This window comes from Monodelphis domestica, chromosome 5 (genome assembly GCF_027887165.1).
Source record: "Monodelphis domestica isolate mMonDom1 chromosome 5, mMonDom1.pri, whole genome shotgun sequence".
NCBI classification, from domain to species: Eukaryota; Metazoa; Chordata; class Mammalia; order Didelphimorphia; family Didelphidae; genus Monodelphis; species Monodelphis domestica.
The window spans coordinates 126,808,945-126,835,393 of NC_077231.1; the positions used below are offsets into that span (position 1 = coordinate 126,808,945).

A 26,449-nucleotide genomic window follows, 5' to 3' on the forward strand; every position below is an offset into this window, starting at 1 on the left:
TGTGTGTGTGATGGAGATACCTTAGAAGACATTTTTGTGTTGCTGTATTTTTCATACTGATCTGAGGACTGGTGCTCTGTGGTAAAAATGGTGTGAAATTCATTCTAGAAGCACTTTTCCTAGAAACATTTGAAAGAATTGTAATGTCTGTGTTTCCAGCCTTAGAGTCTCAGATATCTTTAAAAATGCCTTCACTAAAACTCACTTGGATACCTCGATTTACTGTGAGTACTCACTTTCCTTTCTCTGGTATTCTGGCAAACTTATCAAATAATATCCATTTAGAGAGCACTTACTACTAAATGGTGGGAAAAGGACAGAAAACACTGATTAGCTCTTGAATCTCTAAAAGACAAATTCTTCTTCTCAACTCCCTGCCCTTCTTGGATCTAAGATCCTAGCTTTGCACTCTTCTATCACAAACTTTATGAGGTATAGTGTTTCCTCCCCCAGGCTGCTATAATTTCCACTCCAGCAATCAATGTCTTTGTTAGGAAAAATCAAATACAAAATAGAATTTGAATTTGTTGATTCTTCTACTTTTGAGGATTAAATCATCATTTCAGCAAACTGAGAGACTGCCTTTGGTAGAGAGACAGTTCTATAAGATTATCCATTTTTCTGGATAATTGAAGTGTACTGGCACTGCCATATTATTTCTGTGCCAGGCTTGGGATCTGATCCCCAAACTCCTCTTTTTTCCTTTTTTTTTTCAGACTAGATGGTCTGTATTGTGGTCCATTGACAAAATTGCTTCTATATCTTCCTTCAATAATCTTCATCCAAGAATTTCATCCATTGCTTCTACCTGGATTCCCTCATAAGAATATATTCTTGGTATCTACAAGGCCCCCCTCCTTTTTTACATACTTTGTTCATTTTTAATGTGGTGCATATACCCAGAAACAAATCTAATTAGGATGTTCATCCCACCATATCTCAGTGAGGCAAAACTTGACTCTCAGTATCTCTTGTTCATCATGTTTGTGACCTAAACTTCAGGTAATTGTGTAGAGATATTTGAGGCCATGTGCTTTACTTCTTATTTCTCTCTTAGATTTGTGTCTTGTAAGTTTTTAGGTACCTTAATTTCTTTTGTTGTAGCTACTCTGTGTTGCATCTAACTTGGTGAATATACATGTGTAATTAGATTTTGCCCAGGACTCTAAATCACAGCTTCCCATGTTCCTTCTCACATTACATGCTAACATAGAAAGGATATAAGTTTTGTGTAGTTCCACCTCCTCTCTCTCTTTTCCCCCTTCCCCCATCATGGTTTGTGGAGGTGGAGTGAGAGGCAGGAGAGTTTTATTCAGGTTTTACATCTATTTCTTTTTTCTTCTATTTCAAGTGATTATTAATAAATCTTATAAAATATAATCCTTGGAGTTATTGGATATTGATACATCAGCTTTTTTTTTCTTCCATTCTTTTTAGTTTAGTTAATTTTTATCTGATTTGCAAGGCACTAGTAAATGAAGCCTTTGTTAGTAGTGTGCAATTCCTATATTTTAAGACATGGTCCAGAAATCCAAATCTAATTCACAGATGCTATTTTCTCATCTTTTAACTTTACAAAACTGCTTGTCTCTTTTTTAAATGTTGCTTCCAATGAGCAACAGCAAATCCCTCTGTTCCTTAGTTCCTTGTCTGAGAGTTCATTACAATGTTGTTGAGGTTTTCCTTTAATATAATTTATGCTTACCGGAGTCATTAGAAGGTGAGTGGTTGTTGTTTTGACAAACCTTGGGAGATTCTCTGTTATGTTTTGGATACAAGGTCTGGAAATACAACAGACTTCTCTATTGTTATCAGGTTGATGGATAGTTTCTTCAGTATACTGAGTAAGGGATTCACTAATTACTCTCCTCTGCCAATTCTTACTGGATAATTTCTCATATGAAAGTTTACTCAAATTGTTTTGATAAGTTTTGATAAGTTTCAAGAAGGTACTCAATGCTACTGGAGGTAAAAGTCTTTTATTGCAGAGATGTTGTCTTTATACTCTATTAATTCACCCAAATAGAAACTTGGTCAAAATCTAGAATTGGTTTTCTGACCTCTACTTCCATTGGTAGAGTGTATCCTCAGAGCTGGGTTGGTTACTTTTTTCTCACTAGGTTCTGAGGATAACTCAGCAAGATTGGGAGTAGTGGTTGCTTTTTTTATTGCTCATAATTCATGAGCCCTTACCACTGTGCATTGATTATCACTTGATAACAATTGGTCAACTAGACTTAATTGATCTTTAGAAAGAAATGTTTTCTGCAGTGATATAATACCACATGGTATAAAACGTTCTCCCCCAAAGTTTCTGACACGCTCTTTCGTGTATCCAGAAAGGTGAAATAGGCTCAGGCAGTGATGATTTTGTAGGTCCCAGTCACCAGATCTTTTTCCTTCCTTTTGTGGAGTAATTGTACTCATGAAGTTCCTCTTAGGCATGGTATTGTTCCTCTTTTTGGATCCTTGGAGATACTTGAAGCTATCTTTCTTCAATGTTGAGTTTGTTGTTCCTGATATAAACATTGTATCAACTGAGACTTCCAAAGCTAATGAAAGTTCCAAATCTTCTAATTCTCTCAAGTTTACAAGGTCCTCTTCCTGCTTGGGATTTGGGGTGGGGGTTGGCATCAAGATAAGGAGACTATAGCCAAGGTTGGGGCTTTTCTCCTCCTTATTAGTAAGCCTTTCCTTCTCAAGGACTGACTGATGGCTTCCATCACTGAGATCCCAGACACTCAAATTCTTGATTTCAAAGAACCTTGCTTGTTTTATGTTGTGTCCACTGATTGTAACCAAGCCCCTCAACCAAGACTTTTGTTGTACCTAGTTGAAATGCTTTTAATTGATTGATTGAGTCAATAGAGGTTTCTAGGATTTGTCCATATCTGGCTTATGCCTATGACTGATTGATTGAATCCCACAGTCTTCTCACCCTATAAATGTATCTGGAGAGAGAACGGTAGAATGATTGATAGATTAATTTAATAGACATCACCCTTACACATCTCTCATTTATTGATAGAAAAATCAGAAAGCTCCAGATACATTGTAAATGTTACCTAAAGATACCCCACACATCCAACAGAGAAAAATGCAACTTCCTTTATATGAGGTGGGCCACTGGGGGAAAAAAATCTCAACATACTTATCGTAAAATGTACAAAAAAAAAGATTTGTGATGACATTGAAGTATGGTAATCTCAAATGTGTTCTGCATTGTTTTTAAAAGCTTTGTGTATAAAATTCATAGCTCTCTCTAATCCTGATAAAGTAGTCTAATTTTCTAGCTTGCTTTTGTTCAGTAAAATGTATTTCTAAATCCATTTTAAGCAGCTATTTCTTCAATTTGAGCAATTTTCTCTCCAGTTAATAGATTCCACACAAGAATATCTGACTTTTAATGTTAATGCATACTCTATATTCCAAACTCACTGTAACAATAGGAAGCACAATCAAAATTAAATCCAGTTGTTTAAAGTATATATAGTATTATTTTGTTAAAACATTCCCCCCTCCATTTTTTTCTTTTGCTAAAATATAATGCCAAATAGCAAATAGTATTTTGACTGTCATTGAAAATTTTGGGGTCTTCTTTCCTTCTCTACCACCTCCCCAAAACTAATGGGAAAACAATGGATTGGATATATCTATGAATCAGTTGTATTGATGGGGGCACTCCCTCTACTGGTGCAGATCCTAAACCATATGAGCTTTCTTATTCTTTGAAATTCTTAAACATTTCTTTCCTTCTTTCCTCCTTAAAGGACTTACCCTGTATGCTAAAAGCCTTCCCCTGGGACTTTTAATATTTTGTAAATACAATTATGGTGCTCTTTTACTGGACATAAACTTTGCTGAACATGAATATTTAGACTAGCTAAATGTTTAGTGTAGATATGGTGGTTTAAAAATCAATTTATCTCAAAATTATGTGTTTTTATCCAGCACCTTCTCCACCAGTTTATACTGTTACATTGGTACATGTTAGATATGGTTGAATAATTTTAAGATAAGTTCATTTTAAATCATCATATATCAATGCAGGGCATTTGCTTAGCATAGAAATTCATTTTTTAGTAAATTCCACTAACAATATCTGGCTGTTAGGAAAGAAGTTCAAATTTTGAGGAATTTCTTTTCATTAGAAGACATGATTGTATTTAGTGGTGCAGAAAAGACTTTTGACCAATTTTCTCTCAACCATTTGCCTGTCTTTAAGTCCCCAAATTCCCAATTAACAGTGCTTTTCCTTTCATATATCGAGTTAAAGCATAATAACAATATATAAATGTTAGCTAGTATTTACATAGCACCTTCCAGGTGCCAGGTATTGTGCTAAGTGCTTTACAAATACTATAATCTCATTTGCTACTTTTAACAACTCTCCAAGGTAGATGCTATTATTATCTCCATTTTATAATTGAGGAAACTGAGGCAAACAGAGTTGGTAAATGACTTGCCCAATATCACATAGCTAGTAAATATCTGAAGCCAAATTTGAACCCAGGTATTTCTGACTAGAGGTTCAGTGGCTCTATCTGCTGTGCTGCCTAGCTGCTGGTGATAGGATAGCCTACTGTGTGCGTGTGTGTATGTGTTCAGAGGCATACACACACTTCTCCAAGAAAGCCTTCCTCTAGTGTTTTATGTGATAATAGATGATGGATTTCATAAGTGTGTTCCAATTAGTACGACCTCTGGGAGGCATTACCAGCCTGGAATTATTTGCCGTGAAGATTCTAAAATGGACAATGAGTCTGCTGTGCAATGACCCACCTAATGAAGAGAGCCTTGCCACAGGGTGGTGAACTTTATTTTCGGCCCCTATAACTCTTCTATGAAGTCATGGAAGGGTTTGTACAGGAAACAGCAGCACCCGAGACCATGATCCATGAAGTTTCATATTCAACCTTTGAATACTTGGAGCATCCTATTATTTGGGGAAGGTGAGATGTTAAGTAGCCAATGTATTAAATGGAGTAATTTCCAGGAGTAATGTTGCTCCTTTGGGAGGTAATATGGATTTTGGAGGAAATGAAGCCAAAGAATAAAGTTTTGCTACATGAAGAGATGGAGACCATTGGACAGCTTGCAGGACTGACGTGAGGCCAGAGGATGGACACTAAGGAGCCCATGGAATAGCTGAAGGGCAAAAGGAATGTGAAAGAAAGCATTGATGACCAAGTTTAGTTTTGCCTCCTTGAAAGGATACTTTCTCTATCCCAGAGTTCATCCCTCACATGAACACGAATGGAGTCATCTTTCCTCCTTTTTGTGTAACTCTCTTTTTTCTATCTAGAATTTCCCCTCATCCATGCCCCTCCTGTCCATTTCAGTCAGGGTCAGGTTTGGGAGAGGTGCTAGGGAAGGGTGTGAGCCTATCAGTAGAGAATCAGGCTCCATAAACAAGATTTTTCCTATAGCAGAAGAATTTGTTCTAGAAATAAAAATTGGTTTCCCAGTTGTTAGAATAAAATGACAATTTAAAATCTGCATCTTGAGCACTACTATGCTACGAATGGCTTTAAGTTAATATTTCAAAAGCAGGCTTTACTGCCACCTTTTTATCTCTTCTTGTTTGGGGTCAAAGGAGACAGATATTTTACCCACTTGAGGGGCGAGGGAGACATTTTCATTTTATGTTATTGGTTTACCATTAATGTGAAGCTACTTGATCAACTTCACCTGAGATCATTGATGCTTTATGGATTTAAGATCCATATTAAATGTAGGCCTCAGAAGCAACTGCTCTTTTGTTTCCTTTTAAAGCTTGTTTCAAGATGCTGATGATATGACACTAATTGATTTTTAAACTCATATCTGATATCTCATATCTCATATCTGGGAGATACCATCATAGCAGAATAAATAATTTTCTTTTTTTCTCTACATCTGTTAAAAAAATTGAAGGGATATTCAAATTGATTCCATTGCCAAATTGTATGAGGAGGACTTGTATCTTATTTTCAGCACAAAAATTAAGATAATTCTGCAGTTCAATGAAAAGAATTTGGGTTTTTTGAATAAACAAGACCACCTTTTGAATTACACATGGAGTCATGACATAATGGATAGTCAGTGAATTTTAGGTTCTAGTTCAAGTAACTACTCTAAACCTCAGTTTCCCCCTCCATAGAGTGGGAATAATAATAGCTGCAGTGCCCTCCTGCCAGGACTGTTATGAGACTCCAGTGAATAATGGTATAAGACACCGCAAGTGTTAAAGCACTTATAGAAATGGTAGTTTTTATTGTAGGAAGGAGTTAAGTGTTTGCCTTGTGTGGTTAGTCTAATTATTGTGTAATCCCCTCCAGAGCATGTTACTGTCAATTACCATGGATTATGAGTTAAATTCCCCAACTTGTATTCCATTTGAACTCTACTACCTTGCATTATTCTGAATGGTTACTTTTTTTTTCTAATTGAGGATAAGACAAGGAATGTGGATATCATGACATAATCCCACCCTTGAGGTATTTGAAATTATTTCCAACCCCAAGATGGTGATTATTTCCTGATTGCCATACTGCTTTATCATGCCATATTGCTTAATTATGATGATATACTGCTTTGTGAATGTGATGAATTAGGTTTACTGACTTGACAAGTGTATTCAGTACTCAGGATTCACAGTGAAGAGAGGTAAGGCACGAGCAGGTGTTTTTATTTTTATTTTTCTTGATGCATATATGTTGCCATCTCTCTAAAAGACATTTTTTTCCTTATGAGATAATTCTTATCCTTTGATCATACCAATATATCTTTGTGCTCTAATGATTCCTGAAGTACTTATTATCACTATATATTCTAGGCAAGGGGAATCCTTCATCCTCTTTTCCAATTGCTAAGCATATGGAATTCTTCTGTAGGTACTTTCTCTGCCTTCTGATTGACCAATTTTTCTGTTATGACACTGGGTCCTTATGTATTTCTCAAATTTTTTTCAAACATGTGCTAAACTTCCTAATTTTTATTGAAGACACCACTGTTCTTCTAGTCCCCAGATTCATAACTTGGGCATTTTCTTCCACTCCTGACTCTCTTACCTTGCATACCCAATCCCTTGCCAAATCTTATCATTTCTACACCCACAAAATCCCTCACGTCCAACCTGTTTTATTTATTCAGAGTCACCAAATTACTTTGGAGCCTTATCATCTCTTCTGAACTATTGCAGTGGCCTTCTAATTGGTCTCCCCATGGCAAGTCTTCCCATTCCAATATACCTTTCACACAGCTGCCAAACCATAAACTGTGTCATTTTACTACTTAATAAATTCCAATGACTCCTCATTGTCTGTAGGTTCAAATATAAATGCTTCTTTTTGGCTCTTCAGCCTACATCTTGGCCCTAATCTATCCTTCTGATCTCATTTTATATTATTCCCTTTTAAATGGGCATTGCAGTTGAATAGGCAACTTATAGAGTACATTCATCAAAATATATGTGCATGCCAATTGCTTTTACATTTTAAATCTATCTAAATGAGAGATATTATAATTGTTATCATTCTCTTGGACAGACATGGCCAATGGACAATTAGCTGGGCTCAATTTGATTAGAAGGAGAGCTGATGTATCTTCTTAGAGGTTATGTTCTATCTGTTGTTCACTCGTTTTAGTTGTGTTTGTCTCTTTGTGACCCCATTTGGAGTTTTCTTGGCCAAGACACTGGATCTGTTTGTTTGGCACTCTGTCCATTATGCCACCTAGCTGCTGCCCATATCTAGTTGTATTCATATTTGTCTCCCTCATTAGGAGGTGAGCTCCTTGTAAACAAACCATTTCTGCTTTTCAGTGCCTTGTAGATAAGCACTTACTAGATACTTGTTGACTAATTGGGATTTTTTTTCTATTGGAAAAAAAAGTACATGAGAAATTCTATGGGCCACTTTCAAAAAATGGCCTGCTTTTTATACTTCCCTCTGATCTTCCTACTATTCTCTTCTGTGCATTACAAAAATTTTCTAGTTTACTGCCTAATAGAATTCTTGACTTTTCTTTGGTCTATTCTAGTTTCAGGAGTTTGTTACTTGGGTAAGGTTTACTATTTTCCTTTCAAGTCATTTATTCTCCTTCTAGTTCTTTCCTCCAGAACTTAAATCTCTCACTTTTATTTCTTCTAGGGATTCATGTAGTACTTGTGAGAAATCTATTTATTTCCTATTGATTCATTGCTTGCAGTTGACACAGCATTATTTGCTTCTTTTTTGGGGGAGAATCTCTAGATTTATGACAATTTTATGTCAGTCATTGTTTTATTTGATTTATTCATATCTCTAACTTTAAAAGTTCCTAAAAGCGGACTTTATGTTTGGCCCAGGCTTAGCCCCCTGACTGAAGTGACCATCCACAATCACTTAACTTCTCCGTGACCTCAGGCAACTCTTCGATTATAATGTACAAAATGTTTGCAGTAGAGGGTGTTTTCTCACTGGGAGTTCTTTATGAAAATAGAATCACAGTGCTGAATTAATTAGACAGCCTAGTAGGGATGTTTTATGGTTGCAGTTTGTGGAACATCACTGTTTCCGAAAAATTGAAGTTAACTATCACTCAATGGGCAATAAAGAATTATAAAATGGGTGTCTGAACAGCATGCAACATATTAAAAACAAAGAAATACACAGAAGCAGTGAATGTAAAGGATATCAAAACAGAAATGTATGATTGAAAAACAAGATGGACAGGCAGCATGGCAAGAGCGAGGAATAAACACAAATAATGTAAATGTTCCATTGATAGCCTTGTGATATTAAAGGAATAATGGGAGAACCTCCAGAATTAGTTGTAATCCTGAAGCAAACTTATGGGAAATAATGGCCAAAGTTGTGCAAGATGGACTAGTATGGATGGGATATAGTTTGTGTCATTGGAAAACATTTCCCCCATCTATAAGGTCACAGATTCTTTGGAATATCATGTGTAATTGATATGTTTACTATTTTTACCATTTTATTATTTATTTTTAATATCTTTGCGCTCTAGAATAAAAAATACAATGCTGATAAATATGTATATTCTTTAATATTCCTTTTAAAAAACTTTCATAGATCTTTTTTTTTAAAGCCCTTATTCTCTGTTTTACTAACAACTCTAAGACAGAAGTATGAGGGCTAGGCAATTGGAATAAATTGACTTGCCCAGGGTTACACAGCTAGTAAGTGTCTGAAGTCAGATTTGAAACCAAGTCCTCCTGACTTCAGGCCTGACACTGTGTCTGTTATGCCACCTATTTGAGCTAATATAATAGAAATGACAATTCTACCTAAATTAATTTGTTTATTCAGTGCCATACCAGTCAAACTACCAAGTAATTTACTTTATAGAACTAGAAAAAATAATAACAAAAATTTCCTGGAAGATCAAAAAGCCAAGAATGTCAAGAATATCAAGAGAACTAATGAAAAAAAATGTTAAGGAGGGAGGCGTAGCAGTACTAGATCTTAAACTGCACTATAAAACAACAATTTGATACTGTCTAAGGAATAGAATGGTAGCTCAATGAAATAAAGTAGATACACAATATACAGGGGTAAAAGACCGTAGCAACTTAGTATTTGATAAACACCCAAATCCTTGTTTTTGGAATAAGACCTTACTCTTATGCCACCTGGTTCCCTACATAGGCCTTTCAAATCTATTTTTCCAAGAACCTGTGTGAATTCACCTTTCTTTTATTTATCTTTCCATTAGATTTATTAAGCTCTGTAAGAAAAATATTAAAATATTCTGTTAGTTATCAAAATCATTTTTTTGCAACTTATCTAGTTTTTCCATTACATACATAGGTGTCATACCACTCAATACATATGTATTCAACATTGCTTCATTATTTATGCTTTAAACATGGGGTAGATTTTCTGTTTCTCTTGACATCTATTTTTATTGAAAATTTATTTGAAACTATGACTGAAATTCTTGCTTTGGAAGAAATCACAAGAACTGTAATAATTGTGGTTCTAAGCCATTTTTACTTTCCATATATCTTTATCTAATAAAATGTTCCTTACATGTAGCAAATTTTTGGTCTTTTAAAATTTTTTCATTCTTTTCATTTTCTTGGAAAGTTTAATCCACTTATACTTATTGTTGTAATTTTTGAGTTTTTGTTTTCCACTATTAAATTGTCATTAACTTGATTTTCAGATTTAAAAAAAAATGGTTAATTCTTGTAGTTTCGTTTGCTTACATCAATCTGATCCCTCTCTCCTCTAGATTCTAATCACTTTCCTTATTATTCTGCTTCAGTCCAAATTTCTTGTTTTTAATTTTACATTATTCTTCCTTCCTCTCTCTCTAGTTCTCTTCTCTCTCTTTAACTTTATAGTACTCCTTCCTAAAAATATTTACTTAATTGTTTCTCTTTCCTATTCATTCCCTCCTTCTAGAATAGATTAGAATGCTTATCACCTGTTTGTGGCTTGTCCTGACTCTTTATTCTGTGATACTCAACAATGTGGAGCCTTTGGGAGAAAAAAAAAATCTTACCTCCTTTATTTAGCCAAACTATTGTTGTTAATATAAACTTCTTAAGCCATTTTATTTTCCATCTCTCTCTTTTTTTAGTGGTTCTTCTGAGGAATTCCATTCCTAGAAATATTTATTAACAATAGAGGCAGTGATACGTGGTAGCCAAAATTCTGAGCTTCCTATAATTCCATGCTCAAAGCCTCTTCACTGCCTGTTCACATCAGACTTTCATTTTCTTAGGGTGAGAGGTGATCTTGTGAACCACAATTTGAACCTTAAAGTCTTGGGAAGTGGGCACTCTTATATTGTCTACCTCTGGAATCTTCCTTTTGTACCATTTGATACCTGAATACTATTTCTACTCAGTGCTATTTTCCTTTCTTTCTCAAAGCCTTCTGAAAGAGGGATTTAGACTCTCCCTGCACTCCTCTCTCTCCCCACCAAAAAAAGTCATGCCTTCTTGCACCAAGGCTGGGCAATTATCTCCAAATTCCTCTTGTTCCTCTATTTCTTTCCCCTGCATGAAAGACCTTTCTCTGAGCTTTCCCACACATCTATCTCCCTAAAGAATTTACTAATGAAGGAAAGATATAATAATTCTACTTAGGTAAATACAAGCTAGCAGAATTGGTTTTTTATCAGATTTCCATAGTTTCCAAACTATTTTTTGTGCCATCTTTGCCATTCCCACCTTTGCAATGAAATAAAAATCTATATGTTGATCTATTCTGTAAGATCTTACAGACTCCTTCACATGGTTTTTCTAACACTTCATCCTCTGCATCAAATATTTTCACATGAACTGCAGTTATTTTTGTGGTTGTGTCTTAGCAAATACTTATCATGAACATGACAATATGAAATGATGCTAGATCAGAAACAAGGAATGAGAAAGGCCAAGCTTATAGCTTATACAGAGTCTTGATTCCTGTTCATGATGAACACCAAATATAATAAGAAAGAAGGTAATTAATTGTTCTTAACAGATGGGGTATTATGGTTACTAATGTGGGAATCATTACTAAATCAGCTGTTTGTGTTTAGTTAGACCCCTGACTAATCAAAATTAGTAGGAAGCTAGAATAGAGAATAAAAATGAGAAAAATATATGGTATGCAATTTTAAAAAACCTCTAGGCTAACTTATTATTGGTGCCAAAAAATGGCTATGGATGGAAGAAAGGACATAGACATCAATTATAATAATTTATGTGGACGTTTAACTGACAAAATCAATTCTAACTAAATGGAGAACAAAAGAATCTACAAATCACCTTAAGAACATTTGATTGACTTGACAGGTGGAATCGAGTGGCAAGAGAACTCATAGTAGGCATGGATAGGGTATAGAATTAATAATATAAGGCTTAAAAATGAAAGAATAAACCATATCATCAAAGAAATGTATGAAAGAAAAAGAAGATAGCTGGGTTACATGGTGAGAGAAATCAATAAGCAGGAAATGCTCTCCTGGGATTCTAATGGTATTAAGGGAAAATGAGGAAGCTCCCAGCATATTGGGCTTTTACCAGGGGTGGGTGGGGGTGTGTGAACTTACAGGAACATAAACAAGAATTATAAAAGAGAGGCAGGCATCTGTGGTTGTGATTTGCATGATTGTGCAGTGGTCTCCCAGAGCATATTCCCACTAGCATTCACATTGGTAGGTTAGGTTCCTATATCCTTCTGGGCTTTAAGAATAACCCTGAGGAGCGGAGGGGTTTCTTTTCTACCCTGTTGTTCACAAACCTCCGTGGATTTGCTCTTCATTAACAGAGTTATTATTATATCTATTAGCTTTAATTTTTTTTAAATTTCCAGATTTTATGTTGATACAATTTTTAATATTTGTTTTCTGACATTTTGCAATCCATGTTCTCTCTCTCTCCCCCTTCTACCCCTCCCCTATTCTGTGGAAGGCAGGTTATACAATATAAGTTGAACATATATTATCATATAATACCTACTTGTATGTTCATCATGCTGTGAAACAAGATACATATTGCTTACACTAGAGAAAAATTCATGATGTGGTTTCAATCTGCATTTGAATTCCATCTATTCCTTCTATGGAATAGATACCCTTTTTCATCATGAGCCCTTAGAGTTGTCCTAGATCCTTGTCTTGTTGATGATACTTAAGTCATTCATAGTTGATTATCATACATTATTGCTGTTTCAGTGTTAAACATTCTCCTGATGTTGCTCACTTTACTTTGCATCAATTTATATGTCTTTCTAGTTTTGGGGTGTTTTTTTTGTTTTTTTTTTGGTGATCATCTTATTTATCATTTCTTATGGAACTGTCTGTTCATATCCTTTGACCATTTGGCAATTGAGAAATGCTTTGGATTCTTGTAAATGTGACAAATTCTAGAGAAATGAAGCCTTTAGCAGAGAATTTTGCTGTTTGCCTTTTAATCTTGGTTGCAATGATTTTGCTTGTGTAGAAGCTTTTAAATTTAATGTAGTTAAAATTATCTATTTTACATCTTATAATGTTCTCTGTGTCTCGTTTTGCCCTAAATTCTTCCCTTATCCATAGGCAAATTATTTTGTGTTCCTTAATTTTTTTATGGTGGTATATTTTATTTCTAAATCATTTATCCAATTTGACTTTACCTTGGTATATGGCTTGAAGTGTTGGCCTATACTTAATTCCTGCCATATAATTTTCCAGTTTTCCCAAAAGTTTTTATCAAATATTGAGTTCTTCTTCCAAAAGTCTAGATTTTGGGGTTTACCAAACATTAGTTTATTTTGGTCATTTATCATTGCATGTTGAGTACCTAATCTATTCCATTGGTCCTGCTCTTTTAGATGAATTTTGCTATTATTTTTTCTAGCTCTATGGAATAATTTTTGGGTAGTTTGATTAATATGGCATTGAAAAAGTAAATTAATTTATGAAAAACTATAATTTTTATTATATTAGCTTGGCCTACCCATGAACATTAATATTTTTTTAATTATTTAGAACTGATTTTATTTGTGTGAAAAGTGTCTTGTAGTTGTGATTATATAGTTCCTGGGTTTCTGTTGGCAGATTGGTTCCCAGGTATTTTATATTGTCTGCAGTTATTTCAAATGTACTTCTCTGTCTCTTCCTGTTGGGCTTTATTGGTAGCATAGAGAAAAGCTCATGATTTATGTGGGTTTATTTTTGTTAGAGTTTGCTAAAGTTTATTGTTTCAATTAGTTTTTTGATTGATTCTCAAGGATTCTCTAAGAATACCATCATATCACCTGCAAATACTGATAGTTTTGTTTCCTCATTGCCTAATCTAATTCATTCAATTTCTTCCTCTCTTATTGCTATAGCTAGCATTTCTAGTACAGTATTGAATAGTAGTGGTGATGATAGGCATCCTCCTTTCACTGCTGCTGTTATTGGAAAGTCTTCTTGACTCCATTAGCTTTTACAAAGGGATTTACTAAAAAGGTTTTAAGAATAGCTAGCTGGTGCAATGCCTCCCTCCTCACACTCCAACTCCAAACCAGGGCAACATTCACCCCTTGTATACACAAGGTCCCTTGAGGTCAAGGGATCAACCTTAAAGTAAAATGGTAGTAAGTCTCATATGTAGGAAAAAACAAAACAGGTAATTGAGGTACCTCCAACTTCTGGCTCTATGGAAGTCCTTCTCTTCCTTCATGTAATCTTCATTAAGTTATAGTGGTAGGGGGCAGCTGGGTGGCTCAGTGGATTGAGAGCCAGGCCTAGAGATGGGAGATCCTAGGTTCAAATCTGGCCTCAGACACTTCCCAGCTGTGTGACTCTGGGCAAGTCACTTGACCCCCATTGCCTAGCCCTTACCACTCTTCTGCCTTGGAGCCAATACACATTGATTCTGCCTTAGAGCCAATACAGTATTGATTCCAAGATGGAAGGTAAGGGTTTAAAAAAAAAAAACAGTTATAGAGGTGATGGATAAAATTCTCCACTACTCAGTTGGACTAGCTTCCTGCAGCTCAACTAGACTGTTCTTTGCTGTGCAGTGTTTTAATTGAGTAGGTCAGATTGTCGCTTGTCCAGGTCAAGCAGGTTGATTAACCACTACTGGGTTGGACCACTAGCTACCACCCTTCAGGCTCTCACCCTTGCAGAGCTTGCATTGAGCATGTCCTTAAGTATGTCCATCGCAAGGTTGCTGCTCATTCACCTGGTTTCCTGTGCCTACTGCTACCAGCTCTGGTGGACTCTCCTCTTGACTTGAGTTGCTGGAGACACCTCTGATGAAACTGTTGAATTCACCAGGTCACTTGGGTCCTCTCATTTTCAGAATACTTGTTCATATAAAATCATGAAACAGTAAACGTAAAGGAAACCAAAGGTCCATGCACTGATGGGCAGCTAGCAGCTGGGTGGGATAAAGAGAAGTCTTCCTTTCTCTCTGGTATCTCTGAACAGTGTTGCCCTCTTACAGCCACCAAGGAAAGGTTCTGAGACAGAAGGAATGCTCCTTTTATATGCACACTTGGTTCAAACTCAGCAACTTGGCGCTTCTGCTTTTGTTGCCAATTAGAAAATTCATTAAATGGGTTCAATTTCTGAATCACTTATGACTGGAAACCAGCACCCAAAAGTTTCTGTGTATTTGGACTGGAATCAGTTAGAGAGAGAGAGAGTAATTATCTATGTTTCAATGACTGAAACTAGGCAGAGACTATCCATCTATACATCTTTCCCATTACATTTAGAAGGAATGCTATGAGATTTCAGATCTATTTGAAAAATTGAGGATCTAAACTTTTTTTTTTCTTATTTTGAAATTTCATTCAGTTTTGCTAGTCAGTTTCTTTCAGTGCATCATTATTGTATTGAATCTTCTTTTGCTCATTTTTTCCCCTAGAAATCCGATTTTCAGCTGTGATTTCTTTCTTGGCACATCGTTAGTTATTATTCATTTTCTATAGATAGCATGTTATAGTGAGTTTATTATGATAGATGGAGCTAGGCTCATACACCACCTCTCAGCTGTCTTGTTGGAAGATCTCCTGCTTTCCATTCTTTTGTTGTCATGCTTGTCTTTCTTTAGTTAATTTTGTGCTTTACTTGCTTTGGAAAGTGTTTCATCATAGCTAGACTTATATATAATCACTCACTGCTTCCTTCCTGAGAGTCTTTCTTGTATCTTCCAGGTAACATCAAAGGAGACCCATTACTGCTGGGTTCCTCTCCATCCTATCTTCCAGAATTTCTACTTGCTAGGTGGTGGTGGTGGTGGGGTCAATATACCTGGATTAATACAAGAAAAATAAAAGGAAGGGAAATGACATTTTATCATTGTCTTGTGAAACTGAGAGTTAAGTACAGTGTAGCAAATGTTGAAGGGGTGACCCTGGAGCTGTGCCCTGGACAATGAGTGTAGCTATGAGTGGCAAGTAGTGTTGATAAAGTAGTAAGTTGGTGACTTCCCTTTTATTTTTTGTTTTCATGCAGAAACTGGCTTGTGTGGAGTGGTTTTCATTCTCAGTTTGTTCTTGTTTTTAATTACTTGTATGGTGCATTTTTTGATGCTTTGAGCTGGTGAGAGAAATGCCAGTCTTAGCCTCTAATTTCACCATCTTGCTAGAAGTCTATCCTTTATTTATCTCATACAAATAAGAACTGTTCGCTTACTTACTGATAATATGTATGGGGTATTGTCAGAATCACTCTATAAAACTCAGTTGCAAACCTTAATTTATAATTTGTTTTAGAAGGGAAGAATATATGGGGCCAGTGAATAATGTGTCCAGAAGCCCTATTATAAGGTTGGCATGCATTCCACTTAATTACAAGGTTTCTCAAGCAGCACTTGATTTTAATTCCCATTTTTCATTAGTGAAATATAAAATGTTAATAATACCTTTCATTATATTGCTCTTTAGTGGCATCATATATCTTCCATGTTCCCTAAGAGTTTTCAGGTTTCTGCTAGTAACTTCTTATATCATAAATAGGAATTGTTCATGAAATTAAAATGTACAGTTTTCTCATTGTTAGAAGATGCTGTTAAACTAGCTATATGTTTTTCTAATTATCACATCTGAAGCTGATTATGCTAGTAATAGCTTTAAAATATTATTATTTTTAAAAGCACTACTTTGGTCCTAATACTACTTTTTAATCTCTCCTTGTTTCTATGAAGTCTGAATGAGATTTTCAAAATTGAATAATAATTTGATCCGTTAATCTTTTGAAGCTAGTAATTTTATTTTCCCCTCTTTGCAGTCTCTGAGGTTCGCAAATGAATAGAGCTTCATTACTGCAGTCTGCATTTAATAACCATTATCCATTATCTTGTAATTAAGACTCCCTGTAACGAATCATGAGGACAATGCAAAAATACATAGTACATTTCTTTAATGAACTGGAAAATGTTCATCTTGTTCTATTTAGTAATGAGTTGCTGAATAGTCATTAAATCCACTGGAGAATAGAGCTAGATGGATTTTGAAGACTGTCTTGAGTTTGTGGTTAATCTATTAGAATTAAAATTTCATCTTCTATTTTTATCAACAGCTGATTAGAAGTCATTCTGTTTGACCAAATTGATTAGACGACCATATACAAGGGCAGCTGTTGCTTAATGAAAGTTTTTAATGAAACTGTACCATGGAGACTTGTAATTATGGGACTTATAAAAGCTTTTACTTGCTTTAGACTACAAAAAAAAAACATATTGTACTGAAGGGTTTAAATTGGAAAAATTAAAAAAATACAAGTTGATATTATGATATAAATTTATCAAATATACTTTCAGTCAATCAGATTTGATTACCAGGGCATTTAGTTTGTAGTCTTGACTTTATCCAATCATTTAAATTTTAGTTTAGTAAAACTAATGTAAATGCTAAGGCAAAGAATAGTATAATCCCATCGTGGATTCTAGTCCTTCCACTTTCACTGAATTATTGTGTGACCTCATCCAGGTAACTGTACCTTTTTAGGCCTAGAATTCTTCAGCTGTAAAATGAGAGGGCTGGACTTGTCACTACCAGGGCCCCTTTCCAAGCCCAAAAGTGTGTGCTTGAAATTATAGGCCACTGATGAGAGGACCTTTTTCTGGGTAGCTTTTATTTTCTCTCAGGCGATTAGCTTCCACAAGCTGAGTGGGGGAAAGTGAGATCAGTACTATTCTTAGAAGAGCTCTGAGGAAAACCTGTGGGTATTTGATGATGCTGGCTCTTCTAGAAATAAATACCTTCTGTGATAAATGAACTTAATATTTGAATCCACATGCCAGAGTGTTTGGAATGGCAGTATTAGAGTTAGGAGGAAAAGCAAAGCTTAATATAATTAGTGATTACATTGTCTTTTTTTTTCCTTAAAAAAAAAGAAAGTAATTCTATTTTAGTATCAATTCTAGGATAGAAGAGTGGCAAGCATTAGGCAATCCAGGTTCAGTGATTTATCCATGGTCACCTAGGAAGTGTCAGTACATTGTCTTTTTAACATTATTTTTTTATTTTATTTATTTAATTTAACATATTAATGTGTTTTCTGAAGTAATTTGGATATAAAGATAGATTAGAACATTTGATAAAAAGAATTGCCAATACTTCAGTTCTTTTTTTTTTTCTTGAAGAACTTTTTTTTTTAAATATATTTTATTTGATCATTTCCAAGCATTATTCGTTAAAGACATAGATAATTTTCTTTTCCTCCCCCCCACCCCCCATAGCCGACGCGTAAGTCCACTGGGCATTAGATGTTTTCTTGATTTGAACCCATTGCTTTGTTGATAGTATTTGCATTAGAGTGTTCATTTAAAGTCTATCCTCTGTCATGTCCCCTCAACCTCTGTATTCAGGCAGTTGCTTTTTCTCGGTGTTTCCACTCCCATAGTTTATCCTTTGCTTATGAATGGTGTTTTTTTTCTCCTGGATCCCTGAAAGTTGTTCAGGGACATTACACCGCCCCTAATGGAGGAGTCCATTACGTTCGATTTTACCACAGTGTATTAGTCTCTGTGTACAATGTTCTCCTGGTTCTGCTCCTCTCGCTCTGCATCACTTCCTGGAGGTTGTTCCAGTCTCCATGGAACTTCTCCACTTTATTATTCCTTTGAGCACAATAATATTCCATCACCAACATATACCACAGTTTGTTCAGCCATTCCCCAATTGATGGGCATCCCCTCGTTTTCCAGTTTTGGGCCACCACAAAGAGCGCAGCTATGAATATTTTTGTACAAGTCTTTGTGTCCATTATCTCTTTGGGGTACAGACCCAGCAGTGCTATGGCTGGGTCAAAGGGTAGATATTCTTTTGTCGCCCTTTGGGCATAGTTCCAAATTGCCCTCCAGAATGGTTGGATCAATTCACAACTCCACCAGCAATGAATTAGTGTCCCCACTTTGCCACATCCCCTCCAGCATTCATTACTTTCCTTTGCTGTTATGTTAGCCAATCTGCTAGGTGTGAGGTGATACCTCAGAGTTGTTTTGATTTGCATCTCTCTGATTATAAGAGATGTAGAGCACTTCTTCATGTGCTTATTAATAGTTTTGATTTCTTTATCTGAGAACTGCCTATCCATTTCCCTTGCCCATTTATCAATTGGAGAATGGCTTGATTTTTTGTACAATTGATTTAGCTCATTATAAATATGAGTAATTAAACCTTTGTCAGAGGTTTCTTTTTTTTTTTTTTTTTTTTTAAATATATTTTATTTGATCATTTCCAAGCATTATTCGTTAAAGACATAGATCATTTTCTTTTCCTCCCCCCCACCCCCCATAGCCGACGCGTAAGTCCACTGGGCATTAGATGTTTTCTTGATTTGAACCCATTGCTTTGTTGATAGTATTTGCATTAGAGTGTTCATTTAAAGTCTATCCTCTGTCATGTCCCCTCAACCTCTGTATTCAGGCAGTTGCTTTTTCTCGGTGTTTCCACTCCCATAGTTTATCCTTTGCTTATGAATGGTGTTTTTTTTTTTCTCCTGGATCCCTGAAAGTTGTTCAGGGACATTACACCGCCCCTAATGGAGAAGTCCATTACGTTCGATTATACCACAGTGTATTAGTCTCTGTGTACAATGTTCTCCTGGTTCTGCTCCTCTCGCTCTGCATCACTTCCTGGAGGTTGTTCCAGTCTCCATGGAACTTCTCCACTTTATTATTCCTTTGAGCACAATAGTATTCCATCACCAACATATACCACAGTTTGTTCAGCCATTCCCCAATTGATGGGCATCCCCTCGTTTTCCAGTTTTGGGCCACCACAAAGAGAGCAGCTATGAATATTTTTGTACAAGTCTTTTTGTCCATTATCTCTTTGGGGTACAGACCCAGCAGTGCTATGGCTGGGTCAAAGGGTAGATATTCTTTTGTCGCCCTTTGGGCATAGTTCCAAATTGCCCTCCAGAATGGTTGGATCAGTTCACAACTCCACCAGCAATGAATTAATGTCCCTACTTTGCCACATCCCCTCCAGCATTCATTACTTTCCTCTGCTGTTATGTTAGCCAATCTGCTAGGTGTGAGGTGATACCTCAGAGTTGTTTTGATTTGCATCTCTCTGATTATAAGAGATGTGGAACACTTCTTCATGTGCTTGTTAATAGTTTTGATTTCTTTATCTGAGAACTGCCTATCCATTTCCCTTGCCCATTTATCAATTGGAGAATGGCTTGATTTTTTGTACAATTGATTTAGCTCATTATAAATATGAGTAATTAAACCTTTGTCAGAGGTTTCTATGAAGATTTTTTCCCAATTTGTTGTTTCCCTTCTGATTTTAGTTATATTGGTTTTGTTTGTACAAAAGCTTTTTAGTTTGATGTAGTCAAAATTATTTATTTTACATTTTGTGATTCTTTCTATATCTTGCTTGGTTTTAAAGCCTTTCCCCTCCCAGAGGTCTGACATGTATACTATTCTGTGTTTACCCAATTTACTTATGGTTTCCTTCTTTATGTTTAAGTCACTCACCCATTTTGAATTTATCTTGGTGTAGGGTGTGAGGTGTTGATCTATTCCTAGTCTCTCCCACACTGTCTTCCAATTTTCCCAGCAGTTTTTATCGAATAGTGGATTTTTGTCCCAAAAGCTGGGATCTTTGGGTTTATCGTATACTGTCTTGCTGAGGTCGTTTTCCCCCAGTCTATTCCACTGATCTTCCTTTCTGTTTCTTAGCCAGTACCAAATTGTTTTGATGACTGCTGCTTTGTAATATAGTTTGAGGTCTGGGACTGCAAGGCCCCCATCATATGTGTTTTTTTTCATTATTTCCCTGGATATCCTTGATCTTTTGTTCTTCCAAATGAACTTTGTTATGGTTTTTTCTAAATCAGTGAAGAAGTATTTTGGTAGTTCAATGGGTATGGCACTAAATAGATAAATAAGTTTGGGTAGGATGGTCATTTTTATTATATTGGCTCGTCCTATCCATGAGCAGTTAATGTTTTTCCAATTGTTCAAGTCTAGTTTTAGTTGTGTGGGGAGTGTTTTGTAGTTGTGTTCATATAGTTCCTGTGTTTGTCTTGGGAGATAGATTCCTAGGTATTTTATTTTGTCTAAGGTGATTTTGAATGGGATTTCTCTTTCTAGTTCTTGCTGCTGAGCTGTGTTGGAGATATATAGAAAAGCTGATGATTTATGTGGGTTTATTTTGTATCCTGCAACTTTGCTGAAGTTGTTGATCATTTCAATTATCTTTTTGGTTGAATCTCTAGGATTCTTTAAGTAGACCATCATGTCATCCGCAAAGAGTGATAACTTGGTCTCCTCCTTGCCTATTCTGATGCCTTCAATTTCTTTATCTTCTCTAATTGCTACTGCTAGTGTTTCTAGTACAATGTCAAATAGTAGAGGTGATAATGGGCATCCTTGTTTCACTCCTGATCTTATTGGGAATGCATCTAGTTTATCCCCATTGCAGATGATATTAGCTGATGGTTTTAGATATATACTGTTTATTATTTTTAGGAATGACCCTTCTATTCCTATGCTTTCTAGTGTTTTTAATAGGAATGGGTGTTGTATTTTATCAAAGGCTTTTTCTGCATCTATTGAGATAATCATGTGGTTCTTGCTAGTTTGCTTGTTGATGTGGTCAATTATGTGGATGGTTTTCCTAATGTTGAACCAGCCCTGCATCCCTGGTATGAATCCTACTTGATCATGGTGAATGATCCTTCTGATCACTTGCTGGAGTCTTTTTGCTAGTATCCTATTTAAAATTTTTGCATCTATATTCATTAGGGAGATTGGTCTATAGTTTTCTTTCTCTGTTTTTGACCTGCCTGGTTTTGGAATCAGTACCATGTTTGTGTCGTAAAAGGAGTTTGGTAGAACTCCCTCTTTGCTTATTATGTCAAATAGTTTGTATAGTATTGGGGTTAACTGTTCTCTGAATGTTTGATAGAATTCACAGGTGAATCCATCAGGCCCTGGGGATTTTTTCTTAGGAAGTTCTTTGATGGCTTGATGGATTTCAATTTCTGATATGGGATTATTTAAGAATTCTATTTCCTCTTCTGTTAGTCTAGGCAGTTTGTATTTTTGTATATATTCATCCATTTCTCCTAAATTGGTGTATTTATTGCCATATAATTGGGCAAAGTAATTTCTAATGATTGCCTTAATTTCCTCCTCATTGGAGGTGCTGTCCCCCTTTTCATCTTTAATGCTGTGAATTTGCTTTTCTTCCTTCCTTTTTTTAATTAGATTGACCAGTACTTTGTCTATTTTGTTTGTTTTTTCAAAGTACCAGCTTCTTGTCTTATTTATTAAATCAATAGTTCTATCACTTTCGATTTTATTAATTTCTCCCTTAATTTTTAGGATTTCTAATTTGGTTTTCTGCTGGGGGTTTTTAATTTGATCGCTTTCGAGTTTTTTCAATTGCATTTCCAATTGATTGATCTCTGCTCTCCCTTGTTTGTTAATATGAGCTTTCAGGGATATGAATTTGCCTCTGATTACCGCTTTGGCTGCATCCCAAAAGGTTTGAAAGGATGTTTCACCATTGTCATTTTCCTTGATGAAATTATTAATTGTTTCTATGATTTCTTCTTTAGCTAAACGGTTTTGGAGTATCATATTGTTTAATTTCCAATTGGTTTTAGATTTGGTTTTCCATGTACCATTACTAATCATTATTTTTATTGCCTTGTGATCTGAGAAGGCTGCATTCATTATTTCTGCTTTTTTGCATTTGTGTGCTATGTTTCTGTGACCTAATGTATGGTCAATTTTTGTGAATGTGCCATGTGGTGCTGAGAAGAAGGTGTATTCCTTTTTATCCCTATTTATTTTTCTCCATATGTCTATTAATTCTAATTTTTCTAAGATTTCATTCACTTCTTTTACCTCTAATACTTCAGTTCTTATTTGACTACAAGGACTTCCCAATTGGCTTCCCTGCTTCCACTTTCCCTGCTTCAATCTTTTCTTCACATCACCACCAAATTATCCTTCCTAAAAACAGTTTTTATGATGCCATTTTCCTGCTCAAAATCCATCAGGGCATTCCCAATTCATATAAGATGCAGTCCACATTTTTTAAGCCTGGCATTCAAAGCTTTTCCTTAACCTACTTTTTTTTAGCCTTATCTTCTGTTAATGCCTTTTACAAACTCTCTGCTCTAATTCAATTTGTTTTTTCTTACTTTCTCCTTCTGCTCCTTTCCTTCCTGTTGCCATGTCTTGGGATTTTCAACCATAGCTTTGTTCCTTGAGCCTTAGAGTATTGTACTTCATTCTTCACTGTTTCCAGATCAAATCCTACCTCCTCTTAACTTTTCCTTTATGACCCTACTTAGAAATAATTAATCTCTTTTGCAACATTAATTTGGCATCTATTATTTATGACTGTGCATTTATATGGTATAATTTCCTTCTCTGGAAGTCCTACTCTGAAGCCTCATTGTGGCGTGCAAATAAAGTGTCCTTGAAGGCTAGACCATTGTGATTTGAGGTCTGGCAGACTTTATGAAGTTTAAAAGTATGGCCATAGTGACAGATTGTGTCCGGTGACTGAATGGCGGGTTCCCTAAGTAAGGAGAGATTTGTCACTAGTAGAATGGCCAACCCGTGATGAATTCTTTGGCCATAGACATCCACAAGAAAACAGAACACAACGAGAGGCTCTCTTTTGTTTCTATGGTGATAGTGGCAGAATGGTGGACAGGTGGGGAGTGAATGTGAAAACTTGTCATCTTGGGACTTTCTGTAAATTAACTAATAACAACTAAAGGAACTGGATCTTAATATTTTTAAATATTCTCATTCCACATAAAACTGTAAGAAACTAAGATTGTGCTCCATGAAAGAATGGCTCACACATTCTCCTTGGAGAAGCAGAGAGTTGGCACACTTGGCTCACTGTGCTTATTTAGACACTTTTTTACATGTCTGTGGAAATCTAGACGTAAACTATAATCTGAAATTTGTCAAACTAACCTCTTTTGGGGGGCAGCCAAGCCAAAGAGATAAGATCTGGGGAAGTCGCCTCCAGAATTGAAGCTAGTCCATATCCCCAGAGCCTGATTTGCTGGGCAGTGGGTTGCTGGACATGAGCGGATAAGTGAAGATTGAAGTTTCGGAATGGTCAGTAATACAGCTGACCTTTGTATTGTAGTTGACATGTAGCCAGTCAGAATCTTTCTCCTGAATTCCAATCCAGCATCACAAACTGCCTATTGGAAGCTTCAGATGGTGTCCCTGGGCTTCTCAAACTTAGCATGTCTAAAACAACTCTCTCATCCGCCCCAAATCTTCACTTCTTCCAGATTTCCCCACATTTCACCATCCTTCCAGTCATTCAGGTTCCCAACCTCGTAGTCTGTTTGACTCTTCACTCTCACCCCACATATCTAATGGCTTGCCAAGTCTTCTCAATTATTTCCCCACAGCATCCCTCCTCCTTTCTGTCCCTTTGATTCCATAAAACAAGCACCCCTCTAGTTTAGGCTCTTATCATCTCTCCACTGAACTAATTCCAGGAGCCTCCTCACTGATCTCTCTTCCTAAAGTCTCTCTTCACTTTAATCTGTCACACAACTGGCAACGCGTAGCTCTCTCACACACACCCCATACTCGTCTCAGGAAACTTCAGAGGTTTCCTATTTCTGTTTGGCCTCTACAGCCAAAAACAAATCCTTTAAAAAAATGTTTTTAATCATTTAAAGTCTTTCACAATCAGGCGTCAGCCTACCTTTTTCAACCTTATTCTAACATTACTCTCTGTAAAAGATCACTTAATGAAGTCACTTCAGTATTTCATTTGTTATTTCATTATAATGTTATATCCTCTGCATGTAATTCAGTACTATAGTGGTAAGTTACAACAGACTTAGTAGAAGGGAAAATCCCAATTGTTGATTAAATGGTTGTGAATGGGAATCAGTAATCATTAATAATATTGGGTGTAAAATAAGGAAAACTTCTGCCCTACCTTGCAAAGTAGCTTTGTCAAGGGGGTTTTGTGAATGCCTTTAGCATCCTAGAATATATCCAGGATTTTCTGAGGCTGTGGAATCATGTTATCTCATTTGGCTTTGAAGCTACAGAATAACCTCGGCCATCCTCAATATCACTATATATGGAATGGAAGGCTACATCGACTGTGTGACAGAAAAGAGATACAGCAAAACTTGACTTTCTGGAAGAGGGAATTTGGCTGCTGGACTCTCTTCAATAGAAATTACATTTACTCAGGGCAACCAAATTAAGGGTGCTCTACTTTCAAAGGAAAAAGATATGTAGTTGACCTACTCCCTTCCCCTTTATTAAAGAGGATTTGTATAATCTGACTAGTGTATAAAGTATATCTGTCAATCCGAAAAGTTTGGGGTCTCAGGCTCTACTGGGGATGCCTGAAGCCCACTAATTCATTGCACATTCACAATAAAGTCAGTTTTGCTCAGAAGAATGTTTCCCAGAGTTTTCTTTTGCATGTACGTCATATACCTTATTGTCAACCCAAATTAACTTTCTTGCTATTTCTCATAGCTGGTGTTCCATTTCTCTTCTTTATACTTCTGTATAGCTTACCTGTGCTTGGAATTTACTCCCTCCTCACTTCTGCCTCATAGAATTCCTCGCTTTCTTCAAATCTCAATAGAAGAACCACCCTGTACAAGTCTTTTTCTTATTCCCTTAGTTTCTAGTGCTCCTTCTCCTCCAAAAAACTTTACTTTCTTTGTATAAATTCACATGTCTTTTATATTTATATATATCATACAAGTAGGTATTTTATATACTTAAATAAGTATATCTTGCCTTTCCCAGTAGAATATAAGGGGATTGAGGGAAAGGACTGTTTCATTTTTAGTTTTTTGCCTTTAGTATATTGCCTGACTCATATTAGTCACTTAATAAATACATAGATTTTAGGAAACAGTTAGGTGGTTTGATGGATTGAGCACTATACCTGAAGGCAGTAAGATATGACTTCAAATTCAGCCTCAGGTACTACCTGAGAAAGTTATTTTAACCTATTACTGCCTCAATTTCATCTGTAAAAAGAAAGTAATAATATACCCACCCCTAGAGTTGTTAAAAGAATCAAATGACATACTTGTAAAGCATTTTGCAAACCTTAAACCTCCATATTAATGCTAGCTATCATGATTGCTTTCTTTCCTCAAATTATTTTTGCATGAACTTTATGTTTCCGTTTATATTATTTACTGTTTTTGCATGTGTGTTTATGTTTGTGATTTTTATACTGTATCATTCCATTAGCATCTCAAAGGTAGGATCTGTTTCATTTTTAAAACTGCCATCTCCAGCACTTAGCATACAGTAGGCACTTAATAAATAGTTATCTAGTTGAACTGTATACCTAAAGGCCATAAGAAACATCACGATGGTGGCATTTGGCTGTTTTGCCCTTCTGATGACTAAATAATAATCACTGTGACTAAGGTAGTGAAAAGAGTGCTCACTCTAGAATCAATATGAATATAGATTCTGTTATTTTCTACTTGTATCACCTTGGAAAAATCATTGAACTTGATACTTTAATAAATG

General features: G+C 35.8%; 1 protein-coding gene and 1 long non-coding RNA gene across 4 annotated transcripts in view; one reads left to right on the forward strand and one right to left on the reverse strand.

The window, feature by feature from the left end:
* On the reverse strand, window positions 1-24,071 carry LOC107650086 (uncharacterized). Of its 2 annotated transcripts, XR_008912188.1 has the most exons (3): window positions 23,876-24,056; window positions 14,578-15,717; window positions 1-2,951 (listed from the first exon to the last, which is right to left on the reverse strand). It is a non-coding gene; the product is annotated as an uncharacterized LOC107650086 (long non-coding RNA). The 2 variants fall into 2 exon arrangements; XR_001624831.2 differs by lacking the exon at window positions 1-2,951 and having other exon boundaries at window positions 14,463-15,717; window positions 23,876-24,071.
* DERA (deoxyribose-phosphate aldolase) overlaps window positions 1-26,449 on the forward strand; it is a 187,681-nt gene that overhangs the window by 102,692 nt on the left and 58,540 nt on the right. The gene's annotated exons all lie outside the window — the stretch shown is intronic.